We start from the raw sequence: 14,564 nt of genomic DNA on the forward strand, positions 1-14,564 counted from the left end.
AAGTCGTCCTATTTTGGTTGATTTTTTGGAGTTCCATAAGTTTGCGTTAGTTACAGATTACTACAGACTGTTCTGCTTTTGACAGATTCTGTTCTTCGTGTGTTGTTTGCTTATTTTGATGAATCTATGGCTAGTAAAATAGTTTATAATACATAGAGAAGTTGGAATACAGTAGGTTTAACACCAATATAAATAAAGAATGATTTCATTACAGAACCTTGAAGTGGTCATTTGTTTTCTTTCTCTAACGGAGCTCACGAGATTTCTATTGAGTTTTGTGTTGTGAAGTTTTCAAGTTTTGGGTGAAATCTTTTGATGGATTATGGAACAAGGAGTGTCAAGAGCCTAAGTTTAGGGATGCCCATGGCACCCCCAAGATAATCCAAGGACACCAAAAAGTCAAAGCTTGGGGATGCCCCGGAAGGCATCCCCTCTTTCGTCTACTTCCATCGGTAATTTTACTTGGAGCTATATTTTTATTCACCACATGATATGTGTTTTGCTTGGAGCGTCTTGTATTATTTGTGTCTTTGTTTGTTAGTGTGCCACAATCATCCTTGCTGTACACACCTTTTGAGAGAGCCATACATGAATTAGAATTTGATAGAATACTCTATGTGCTTCACTTATATCTTTTGAGCTTGATAGTTTTGCTCTATGTGCTTCAGTTATATCTTTTTGAGCGTTATAATTTTGCTTTATGTGCTTCACTTAGATCTTTTAGAGCACGGTGGTGGATTTGTTTTAAATAAACTATTGATCTCTCATACTTCACTTAAATTATTTTGAGAGTCTTAACAGCATGGTAATTTTCTTAATAATAATATGGTTGGTATTCAAGATTTGTAAAACTTTCTTTTGAGTGCGTTGAATACTAAGAAAAGTTGGATGCTTGATAATTGTTTTGAGATATGAAGATGGTGATATTAGAGTCATGCTAGTTGAGTAGTTGTGAATTTGAGAAATACTTGTGTTAAAGTTTGTGATTCCCGTAGCATGCACGTATGGTGAACCGTTATGTGATGAAGTCAGAGCATGATTTATTTATTGATTGTCTTCCTTATATAGTGGCGGTCGGGGACGAGCGATGGTCTTTTCCTACCAATCTATCGCCCTAGGAGCATGCGCGTAATACTTTGCTTTGATAACTTCTAGATTTTTGCAATAAGTATATGAGTTCTTTATGACTAATGTTGAGTCCATGGATTGTACGCACTTTTTCCCATCCTTCCACCATTGCTAACCTCTCTAATACCGCGCACTTTTCGCCGGTATCATACACCCACCATATACCTTCCTCAAAACAGCCACCATATATACCTACCTATCATGGCATTTCCATAGCCATTCCGAGATATATTGCCATGCAACTTTCCACCGTTCCGTTTATTATGGCACGCTCCATCATTGTCATATTGCTAGCATGATCATGTAGTTGACATCATATTCGTGGCAAAGCCACCGTTCATAATTCTTTCATACATGTCACTCTTGATTCATTGCATATCCCAGTACACCGCCGGAGGCATTCATATAGAGTCATATTTTGTTCTAAGTATTCAGTTGTAATTGTTGAGTTGTAAGCAAAATAAAAGTGTGATGATCATCATTTTTAGAGCATTGTCCCAAGTGAGGAAAGGATGATGGAGACTATGATTCCCCCACAAGTCGGGATGAGACTCCGGAGCAAAAAAAGAAAAAGAAAAAAGGCCATAAAAGAGAGAGAAAAGGCCCAAATAAAAAAATGAGAGAAAAAGAGAGAAGTGACAATGTTACTATCCTTTTACCACACTCGTGCTTCAAAGTAGCACCATGATCTTCATGATAGAGAGTCTCTCATTTTGTCACTTTCATATACTAGTGGGAATTTTTCATTATAGAACTTGGCTTGTATATTCCAATGATGGGCTTCCTCAAATTGCCCTAGGTCTTCGTGAGCAAGCGAGTTGGATGCACACCCACTTAGTTTCTTTTGTTGAGCTTTCATATACTTATAGCTCTAGTGCATCCATTGCATGGCAGTCCCTACTCACTCACATTGATATCTATTGATGGGCATCTCCATAGCCCGTTTATACGCCTAGTTGATGTGAGACTATCTTCCCCTCTTTTTGTCTTCTCCACAACCACCATTCTATTCCACCTATAGTGCTATATCCATGACTCACGCTCATGTATTGCGTGAAGATTGAAAAAGTTTTGAAAATGTTAAAGTATGAAACAATTGCTTGGCTTGTCATCGGGGTTGTGCATGATTTAAATACTTTGTGTGGTGAAGATAGAGCATAGCCAGACTATATGATTTTGTAGGGATAACTTTCTTTGGCCATGTTATTTTGAGAAGACATTATTTCTTTGTTAGTATACTTGAAGTATTATTATTTTTATGTCAATATGAACTTTTGTCTTGAATCTTTCGAATCTGAATATTCATACCACAATTAAGAAGATTTGCATTGAAATTATGCCAAGTAGCACTCCACATAAAAAATTCTCTTTTTATCATTTACCTACTCGAGGACGAGCAGGAATTAAGCTTGGGGATGCCTGATACGTCTCCAACGTATCTATAATTTTTGATTGCTCCATGCTATATTATCTACTGTTTTGGACTATATTGGGCTTTATTTTCCACTTTTATATTATTTTTGGGACTAACCTATTAACCGGACGCCCAGCCCAGAATTGTTGTTTTTTGCCTATTTTAGTGTTTCGAAGAAACAGAATATCAAACGGAGTCCAAACGGAATGAAACCTCCGGGAACGTGATTTTCTCACCGAATGTGGTCCAGGAGACTTGGACCCTACTCCAAGGAACAAAAGAGGCGGTCACGAGGGTGGGGGGGCGCCCCCCTAGGGCGCGCCCCCCTTCCTCGTGGGCCCCCTATTGCTCCACCGATGTACTCCTTCCTCCTATATATACCTACGTACCCCCAAACGATCAGATATAGAGCCAAAAACCTAATTCCACCGCCGCAACTTTCTGTATCCATGAGATCCCATCTTGGGGCCTGTTTCGGAGCTCCGCCGGAGAGGGCCGTCATCACAGAGGGCTTCTACATCATCATAGCCTCTCCGATGAAGTGTGAGTAGTTTACCTCAGACCTTCGGGTCCATAGTTATTAGCTAGATGGCTTCTTCTCTCTTTTTGGATCTCAATACAATGTTCTCCCCCTCTCTCGTGGAGATCTATTCAATGTAATCTTCTTTTTGCAGTGTGTTTGTTGAGACCGATTAATTGTGGGTTTATGATCAAGTCTATCTATGAATAATATTCGAATCTTCTCTGAATTCTTTTATGTATGATTGGTTAGCTTTGCAAGTCTCTTCGAATTATCAGTTTGGTTTGGCCTACTAGATTGGTTTTTCTTGCCATGGGAGAAGTGCTTAGCTTTGGGTTCAATCTTGTGGTGTCCTTTCCCAGTGACAGAAGGGGCAGCAAGGCACGTATTGTATTGTTGCCATCGAGGATAACAAGATGGGGTTTTTATCATATTGCATGAAACTATCCCTCTACATCATGTCATCTTGCTTAGGGCGTTACTCTGTTTTTAACTTAATACTCTAGATGCATGCTGGATAGCGGTCGATGAGTGGAGTAATAGTAGTAGACGCAGGCAGGAGTCGGTCTACTTGTCTCGGACGTGATGCCTATATACATGATCATACATAGATATTCTCGTAACTATGCTCAATTCTGTCAATTGCTCAACAGTAATTTGTTCACCCACCGTAGAATACTTATGCTCTTGAGAGAAGCCACTAGTGAAACCTATGGCCCCCGAGTCTATTCTCATCATATCAATCTCCATCACTTTATTATTGCTTTGCTTTTTACTTTTGCCTTTTACTTTTCACTTTGCATCTCTATATCAAAAATACCAAAAATATTACCTATCTTCTCTATCAGATCTCACTCTCGTAAGTGACCGTGAAGGGATTGACAACCCCTAATCGCGTTGGTTGCGAGGAGCTATTGTTTTTGTGTAGGTACGAGGGACTTGCGTGTAGCCTCCTACTGGATTGATACCTTGGTTGTCAAAAACTAAGGGAAATACTTACGCTACTTTGCTGCATCATCCTCTCCTCTTCGGGGAAATCCAATGCAGTGCTCAAGAGGTAGCAGTTACCGTTACCACTACTATCATATTACTGTGCTACTAAATACCTTGCTGCAGATATTAAGTTATCCAGGTGTGGTTGAATTGACAACTTAGTTGCTAATACTTGAGAATATTCTTTGGCTCCCCTTGTGTCGAATCAATAAATTTGGGTTGAATAATCTACCCTCGATAGCTGTTGCGATCCCCTACACTTGTGGGTTATCAAGACTAACTTCTGGCACCGTTGCTGGGGAAGCATAGCTCTATTCTTTGAGTCACTTGGGATTTATATCTGCTGGACACTATGAGGAACTTGAAAGACACTAAGACAACAATTTATCCCTCAACTACAAGGGGAGGTAAGGAACTGCCATCTAGCTCTGCACTTGATTCACCTTCTGTTATGAGTAAGCTTGCGACACCTAAACCTGCTTCTGCTATTCCTTCTGATATGTCACATGTTATTGATGATGCCACTTCTGCTATGCATGATACTTATGATAAAACTACTTCTATGCTTGATACTACTGTGCCCCTTAGTGAATTTCTTGATTAACAAATTTCTAGGGCTAGAGAGAAAGAAACTATTGATACTGATTATATTGATGAAAGTGATGATGAAGATATGCCTGTTACTCTTGAGGGTTATGTTTTTGATATGGAAGCTTCTGCAGCTATTTTAGCTTGCAAAGATAGTTATGAACTCAAGAGGCTATTAATTAATGGAACAAGGAATCTCTTAGAGATAGAATGAAACCTGACCCAGCTTTTGCTACTTCACCTATTTGTGTTGCCGATAAGGATTATGAATTCTTTGTTGATCCTGATATAATTACTCCGATTGAATCTGATCCTTTTCATGGCTATGAATATGAAACTGTTGTGGCACATCTTACTAAATTAAATGATATAGCCACCCTGTTCACTAATGATGAGAGATCTTGCTACTTTTATATCCTTAAAATATTTCCGTTCTCGTTAATGGGTGATGCTAAGATATGATTTAATTCTTTTGATCCTGGTTGTGTGCGTAGTCCCCAGGATATGATTTATTACTTCTCTGCTAAATATTTCCATGCTCATAAGAAACAAGCTGCTTTAAAAGAAATATACAACTTTGTGCAAATTGAAGAAGAGAGTCTCCCACAAGCTTGGGGGAGGCTTCTCAAGTTACTTAATGCTTTGCCTGATCATCCTCTTAAGAAAAATGAAATACTTGATATCTTTTATAATGGACTAACCGATGCTTCCAGAGATTACCTGGATAGTTGTGTTGGTTCTCTTTTCAGGGAAAGAACACCGGATGAAGCTGAGATTCTATTGAATAATATGTTGACAAATGAAAATAATTGGGCACCTCTGTCGGTGTACAAAACTAGGGGCACATTTTTGTACCCCTTTACCTGTGCACGGGAGTCAGAGCCGCGCCCGCGACCACACCAAGCAGAGCGAGGGAGGTGAGCCAAGGTAAGACCGAAGCCCAAGATGGCCAGAGCAACGCCAAGGCCAAGACCACAAAGAGCAGAGGGACGAAGCAGGTTCCCCCGGCAAGACCCTTGCCGGGGCAACCTCAGCAGCCCGCCCCACACCAACAGAGCGAGCCACCCTTGAGCCCACGGCCGCCAACACCATCATCAACGTGGGGCCAGGGCTCGGGAAGGCACCTCTGTGGTGGCATGCAGATCTTTGTGAAGACATATCCAAGAACAGATGAGGATTAGAAGATGACGATCCTCGGCAAGATCCTTGCCGAGGAAGGCTACCAAGACCCCCGGCAAGATCCTTGCTGGGGATGCCTGCATGCCACGGCAAGACCCTTGCCGGGCCACCCGGCAAGGCCCTCGCCAAGCGCACTAGCAGGGCCACCGTCAGGCCCGCACCAGCCAAGTCTCCACCAACGTTCGCATACAGCTGCCGACACAACCAGCTGGGCACGCACCTGCGTGGCAACATGCAACCCTTCGTGGAGGCTCCACCATCGCGCCACCTCAGCTGCCTGCCTGCCTACATGGCGCCGCATGCATCGCTGGCCAGGGCGCGTGTCGAAGCTTGGAGGAGCGGCGACAGACGGGACGGGCCTCGCCCCCGTCCCTGATAAAGTGAAGGGACACCTAAGCCTTGCATTAAATGCGCTTTGTCCTGTAATACCAGGATAACCTCGCAACACTGTTGCCTTTCCACCTCCTGTGTGCCACTGTGGTAACCCCTTTTTCTATAAAAGGAGGCCCAAGGCGACGAGGAGAAGGATTCGGCCTTTTGGAGCTCGTTACACTCCATAGCTAGTTCAAGAACTCAGAATACATCCACCAAAGCAGGAGTAGGGTTTTACGCATCCTCGTGGCCCGAACCTGGATAAACGAACCGCGTGCTCTCTGTTAGATCCGCTCTTCTCTCAACCCCGTGCCCCGCAACTGCAGTAGGGATTCTTGTGATCCCATAGGTGTCGTTTCCCACCGACATCTTTGGTGTGCCAGGTAGGGGGCGTGTTTGTGAGAATCTGGTCTGGTAGTTAGCTTAGCGGTTCTTCGTCGCCATGGCCCCTAAGAAGAAGACGGCCACGGCGATCGGCTCGTTGGGGGGCGAACGGCCCGTGCCGGTGCGGACCGGTCGCGGACAGGACTCGGGCCGCGGCCCGCGAACACCAGCACCACCCAAGCAGTCGGAGCCTGGCGAGCGGCGTCGTTCGTGCACCAGACGATCGGCCCCACGCCGCCGGACCCGAAGACGGAGCTGGGCCCCCTGCCGACGGCGCGGGACCCTCCAGGGGTGTCGTTGCGCCAACTCCGGGCGGCGCGGTGACCTCCAGGACGAATACACCGGCGACCACCACGCGTTCTTCCCATGGTGTGAGCGCCAAACAGCGTCACCATGTTGGTGACCCTGGGCACCACCGTGGGAAGAGCCCTGTGCGTCGTCAGCAAGACGAAGGAGTTCAACACGTTCGCCGAAGCACTGGTGAAAATGGCACGCAGCCGCTGGGTCGTGACAGAGCTCCTTCTAACATAGTTAGAAGTCGAAGCGTGCCATGATCCACTCAGCTGTCACCGCCGCCAACGCCAGCGGAAGCCTTGGCGCGCGCACAATTGCTCCTCGACTTCCCTCCTGCTGCGGGGAAGCTCAATGAGTGGAGGGCCACCATCCGGAGCCTCGTCGCCGTCGCGAACAAAGACGATCCGCGACCGGCAGGGCCCTCGGGTTGGCGCTCCACCGAACCACCACATGCTGGCGCTGGGAGGACCGGGGGAGCTGCGGCCACGGTGCACTGTCCTCCTCCTCGCCAGTCGCTGCTACCTCTTGAGCTTGCGTTGGATTTCCCCGAAGAGGAAAGGATGATGCAGCAGAGTAGCGTAAATATTTACCTTAGTTTTTGAGAACCAAGGTATCAATCCAGTAGGAGGCCACGCTCAAGTCCCTCGCACCTACAAAAAAACAATAGCTCAACGCAACCAACGCGATTAGGGGTTGTCAATCCCTTCACGGTCACTTACGACAGTGAGATCTGATAGAGATGATAGATAATATTTTTGGTATTTTTGATATAGAGATGCAAAGTGAAAAGTAAAAAAGCAAAGCAAGATTAAAGTGATGGAGATTGATATGATGAGAATAGACCCGGGGGCCATAGGTTTCACTAGTGGCTTCTCTCAAGAGCATAAGTATTCTACGGTGGGTGAACAAATTACTGTTGAGCAATTGACAGAATTGAGCATAGTTATGAGAATATCTAGGTATGATCATGTATATAGGCATCACGTCCGAGACAAGTAGACCGACTCCTGCCTGCATTTACTACTATTACTCCACTCATCGACCGCTATCCAGCATGCATCTAGAGTATTAAGTTAAAAATAGAGTAACGCCTTAAGCAAGATGACATGATGTAGAGAGATAAATTCATGCAATATGAAATAAACCCCATCTTGTTATCCTTGATGGCAACGATACAATACGTGCCTTGCTGCCCCTTCTGTCACTAGGAAAGGACACCGCAAGATCGAACCCAAAGCTAAGCACTTCTCCCATGGAAAGAAAAACTAATCTAGTAGGCCAAACCAAACTGATAATTCGAAGAGACTTGCAAAGATAACCAATCATACATAAAAGAATTCAAAGAAGATTCAAATATTATTCATAGATAGACTTGATCATAAACCCACAATTCATCGGTCTCAACAAACACACCGCAAAAAGAAGATTACATCGAATAGATCTCCACGAGAGAGGGGGAGAACATTGTATTGAGATCCAAAAAGAGAGAAGAAGCCATGTAGCTACTAACTATGGACCCGAAGGTCTGAGGTAAACTACTCACACTTCATCGGAGGGGCTATGATGATGTAGAAGCCCTCCGTGATGACGGCCCTCTCCGGTGGAGCTCCGGAACAGGCCCCAAGATGGGATCTAGTGGATACAGAAAGTTGCGGCGGTGGAATTAGGTTTTTGGCTCCGTATCTGATCGTTTGGGGGTACGTAGGTATATATAGGAGGAAGGAGTACGTTGGTGGAGCTTCGAGGGGCCCACGAGGCAAGGGGCGTGACCCCACCCTCGTGACCGCCTCTCTTGTGCCTTGGCATAGGGTCCAAGTCTCCTAGATCACGTTCGGTGAGAAAATCACGTTCCCAAAGGTTTCATTCCGTTTGGACTCCGTTTGATATTCCGTTTCTTCGAAACACTGAAATAGGCAAAAAACAACAACTCTGGGCTGGGCCTCCGGTTAATAGGTTAGTCCCAAAAATAATATAAAAGTGGAAAATAAAGCCCAATATAGTCCAAAACAGTAGATAATATAGCATGGAGTGATCAAAAATTATAGATACGTTGGAGAGGTATCAGGCATCCCCAAGCTTAATTCCTGCTCGTCCTCGAGTAGGTAAATGATAAAAAGAGAATTTTTGATGCGGAGTGCTACTTGGCATAATTTCAATGCAAATCTTCTTAATTGTGGTATGAATATTCAGATTCGAAAGATTCAGGACAAAAGTTCATATTGATATAAAAATAATAATACTTCAAGCAAACCAACAAAGCAATTATGTCTTCTCAAAGTAACATGGCCAAAGAAAGTTCATCCCTACAAAATCATATAGTTTAGTCATGCTCCATTTTCGTCACATAAGAATGCTCTCATCATGCACAACCCCGATGACAAGCCAAGCAATTGTTTCATACCTTAATAATTTCAAACTCATAAACTTTCACGCAATACATGAGCGTGAGCCATGGATATAGCACTATGAGTGGAATAGAATATAATGATGGGGGTTATGTGGAGAAGACAAAAAAGGAGAAAGTCTCACATCAACGAGGCTAATCAATGGGCTATGAAGATGCCCATGCAAGGAGTAGGGATTGCCATGCAACGGATGCACTAGAGCTATAAATGTATGAAAGCTCAATCAAAAGAAACTAAGTGGGTGTGCATCCAACTTGCTTGCTCACAAAGACCTAGGGCACTTGAGGAGGCCCATTGTTGGAATATACAAGCCAAGTTCTATAATGAAAAATTCCCACTAGTATATGAAAGTGACAAAACACGAGACTCTCTATCATGAAGATTATGGTGCTACTTTGAAGCACAAGTGTGGAAAAAGGATAGTAGCATTGCCCCTTTTTATTTCCTTTTTTGGGCCTTATTTTTTTTTTCTTTGGCCTTTTTTTGGGACAATGCTCTATTGAATGATGATCATCACACTTCTATTTATTTACAACTCAATGATTACAACTCGATACTAGAACAAAGTATGACTCTGTATGAATGCCTCCGGCGGTGTACCGGGATATGCAATGAATCAAGAGTGACAAGTATGAAGGAATTATGAACGGTGGCTTTGCCACAAATATTATGTCAACTACATGATCATGCTAAGCAATATGACAATGATGAACGTGTCATGATAAACTGGATGGTGGAAAGTTGCATGGCAATATATCTCGAAATGGCTATGGAAATGCCATAATAGGTAGGTATGGTGGCTGTTTTGAGGAAGATATAAGGAGATTTATGTGTGAAAGAGCGTATCATATCACTGGGTTTGGATGCACCGGCGAAGTTTGCACCAACTCTCAACGTGAGAAAGGGCAATGCACGGTACCGTAGAGGCTAGCAATGATGGAAGGGTGAGAGTGCGTATAATCCATGGACTCAACATTAGTCATAAAGAACTCATATACTTATTGCAAAAATCTACAAGCCATCAAAAACCAAAGCATTACACGCATGCTCCTAGGGGGATAGATTGGTAGGAAAATACCATCGCTCGTCCCCGACCGCCACTCATAAGGAGGACAATCAAATAACACCTCATGTTTCAAATTTGTTGCATAACGTTTACCATACGTGCATGCTACAGGACTTGCAAACTTTAACTCAAGCACTTCTCAAATTCACAATTACTCTACTAGCATGACTTTGATATTACTACCTCCATATCTCAAAACAATTATCAAGCATCCAACTTTTCTTAGTATTCAACGCACTCAAAAGAAAGTTTTACAAATCTTGAATACCAACCATATTATTATTAAGAAAATTACCATGCTGTTAAGACTCTCAAAATAATTTAAGTGAAGTATGAGAGATCAATAGTTTATTTAAAACAAATCCACCACTGTGCTCTAAAAGATCTAAGTGAAGCACATAGAGCAAAATTATAATGCTCAAAAAGATATAACTGAAGCACATAGAGCAAAACTATCAAGCTCAAAAGATATAAGTGAAGCACATAGAGTATTCTATCAAATTCTAATTCATGTATGGCTCTCTCAAAAGGTGTGTACAGCAAGGATGATTGTGGCACACTAACAAACAAAGGCACAAATAATACAAGACGCTCCAAGCAAAACACATATCATGTGGTGAATAAAAATATAGCTCCAAGTAAAATTACCGATGGAAGTAGACGAAAGAGGGGATGCCTTCCGGGGCATCCCCAAGCTTTGACTTTTTGGTGTCCTTGGATTATCTTGGGGGTGCCATGGGCATCCCTAAACTTAGGCTCTTGACACTCCTTGTTCCATAATCCATCAAAAGATTTCACCCAAAACTTGAAAACTTCACAACACAAAACTCAATAGAAATCTCGTGAGCTCCGTTAGAGAAAGAAAACAAAAGACCACTTCAACGTACTGCAATGAACGCATTCTTTATTTATATTGGTATTAAACCTACTGTATTCCAACTGCTCTATGGATTATAAACTATTTTACTAGCCATAGATTCATCAAAATAAGCAAACAATACACGAAAAACAGAATCTGTCAAAAACAGAACAGTCTGTAGTAATCTGTAACTAACGTAAACTTATGGAACTCCAAAAAATCTACCAAAATTGGACGACCTGTACAATTTTTTTATTGATCAGCAGCAATTGGAATCAGTATTTTATCACATTCTGGTGATTTTGAACAATTCGGCCACTGAATGCAAAGTTTCTGGAAATTACAGCAAGATCAAATAACTATCATCCAAGAGGATCCAATAGGTCTAACTTGGCACAAACACAAATTAAAACACAAAACCACATCCAAAAAGAAGGTAGATGGGTTATTTATTCCCTAACAGAAGAAAAACAAAAAAAACTAAAAATAAAATTGGGTTGCCTCCCAACAAGCGCTATCCTTTAACGCCCCTAGCTAGGCATAAAAGCGAGGATAGATCTAGGTACTGCCATAATAGTGGCATGGCAAATCATGAAAACTTCTCTCATATTCTCTACGTTCAGCAGCAAGTTTTCTTTGAGGCAAGCAAAAGTAATCAAAAGGGCTAAATTTAATGGGACAAAAGTCCCCAAGATCAATCTCGGGAGGTATAGGTGCCTCCCTAGGCCCCTTGTATTGCACAACCAATTCATCATTAAGAGCATTCTTTTGGCAAAAAGATACAAGCCTTCGTTCAAGAGGAAAACCTAGTCCATTATTCTGAATAGCAAAATCATCATTAAGCTCAGAAATTTTATCAACTAGAACATCGGCAGGAACCTTTTTCCTAAGATTTTCATTGTAAGCAATATGATCTAAAGATTGTAAACGCATCATGTCTTCTTGACTAAAAAGGATAGCTTCAATGGGAGGATGACTAGCATCCACCATATAATGCGCAAAGATTTCTTTGGCCTCTTTTATTATAAATCTAAACTCATGAGCCAAAAAGATAGTAGCGGCACGCTTAACAGAAGAATGCTCAATATTAGAGAATTCTAAGAAGATTCGTTGTATGCAAGGATGCATGTGCGTAAATTGTCTTTCAAGTTCAACTATAAGCATGGCAATAGCGTCCGCAAGACTACTAGTTCTATGACGAATAGAACCGCCCATAGAGGGTAAAGCACCGGCACAAGTAAAGAAATCTTGGATAACTCCTTTTCCAATAATATTACCACTACCAACACGAAATTTTTTTGTATGCAAGGTAGGGGTTCTTCAATAGGAGCATCAGAATTCTCCATGATATTATTATTGTCCATATCAGCAATAATTTCCCCAAATTTAGACATAACGACAAGCAAGCGAGAAAAAAAAGCTAACGGAAAAGGAGAAGGAGAAGGAGATTGGGAAAGAGAGGGCGAATAAAACGGCAAGGGTGAAGTGGGGGAGAGGAAAACGAGAGGCAAATGGCAACTAATGTAATGCGAGAGATAGGGATTGTGATGGGTACTTGGTATGTTGACTTTTTGCATAGACTCCCCGGCAACAACGCCAGAAATTCTTATTGCTACCTCTTGAGCTTGCGTTGGATTTCCCCGAAGAGGAAAGGATGATGCAGCAGAGTAGCGTAAGTATTTACCTTAGTTTTTGAGAACCAAGGTATCAATCCAGTAGGAGGCCACGCTCAAGTCCCTCGCACCTACACAAAAACAATAGCTCAACGCAACCAACGCGATTAGGGGTTGTCAATCCCTTCACGGTCACTTACGAGAGTGAGATCTGATAGAGATGATAGATAATATTTTTGGTATTTTTGATATAGAGATGCAAAGTGAAAAGTAAAAAAGCAAAGCAAGATTAAAGTGATGGAGATTGATATGATGAGAATAGACCCGGGGGCCATAGGTTTCACTAGTGGCTTCTCTCAAGAGCATAAGTATTCTATGGTGGGTGAACAAATTACTGTTGAGAAATTGACAGAATTGAGCATAGTTATGAGAATATCTAGGTATGATCATGTATATAGGCATCACGTCCGAGACAAGTAGACCGACTCCTGCCTGCATTTACTACTATTACTCCACTCATCGACCGCTATCCAGCATGCATCTAGAGGATTAAGTTAAAAACAGAGTAACGCCTTAAGCAAGATGACATGATGTAGAGAGATAAATTCATGCAATATGAAATAAACCCCATCTTGTTATCCTCGATGGCAACGATACAATACGTTCCTTGCTGCCCCTTATGTCACTGGGAAAGGACACCGCAAGATCGAACCCAAAGCTAAGCACTTCTCCCATGGCAAGAAAAACCAATCTAGTAGGCCAAACCAAACTGATAATTCGAAGAGACTTGCAAAGATAACCAATCATACATAAAAGAATTCAAAGAAGATTCAAATATTATTCATAGATAGACTTGATCATAAACCCACAATTCATCGGTCTCAACAAACACACCGCAAAAAGAAGATTACATCGAATAGATCTCCACGAGAGAGTGGGAGAACATTGTATTGAGATCCAAAAAGAGAGAAGAAGCCATCTAGCTACTAACTATGGACCCGAAGGTCTGAGGTAAACTACTCACACTTGATCGGAGGGGCTATGATGATGTAGAAGCCCTCCGTGATGACGGCCCTCTCCGGCGGAGCTCCGGAACAGGCCCCAAGATGGGATCTAGTGGATACAGAAAGTTGCGGCGGTGGAATTAGGTTTTTGGCTCCGTATCTAATCGTTTGGGGGTACGTAGGTATATATAGGAGGAAGGAGTACGTCGGTGGAGCTTCGAGGGGCCCACGAGGCAGGGGGCGTGACCCCACCCTCGTGACCGCCTCTCTTGTGCCTTGGCATAGGGTCCAAGTCTCCTATATCACGTTCGGTGAGAAAATCACGTTCCCAAAGGTTTCATTCCGTTTGGACACCATTTGATATTCCGTTTCTTCGAAACACTGAAATAGGCAAAAAACAACAATTCTGGGTTGGGCCTCCGGTTAATAGGTTAGTCCCAAAAATAATATAAAAGTGGAAAATAAAGCCCAATATAGTCCAAAACAGTAGATAATATAGCATGGAGCAATCAAAAATTATAGATACGTTGGAGACGTATCAGGCATCCCCAAGCTTAATTCCTGCTCGTCCTCGAGTAGGTAAATGATAAAAAGAGAATTTTTGATGCGGAGTGCTACTTGGCATAATTTCAATGCAAATCTTCTTAATTGTGGTATGAATATTCAGATTCGAAAGATTCAAGACAAAAGTTCATATTGATATAAAAAATAATAATACTTCAAGCAAACCAACAAAGCAATTATG

This window comes from Triticum urartu, chromosome 7A (genome assembly GCF_056163025.1).
Source record: "Triticum urartu cultivar PI428250 chromosome 7A, HENAU_Tu73, whole genome shotgun sequence".
Lineage (NCBI taxonomy): Eukaryota > Viridiplantae > Streptophyta > Magnoliopsida > Poales > Poaceae > Triticum > Triticum urartu.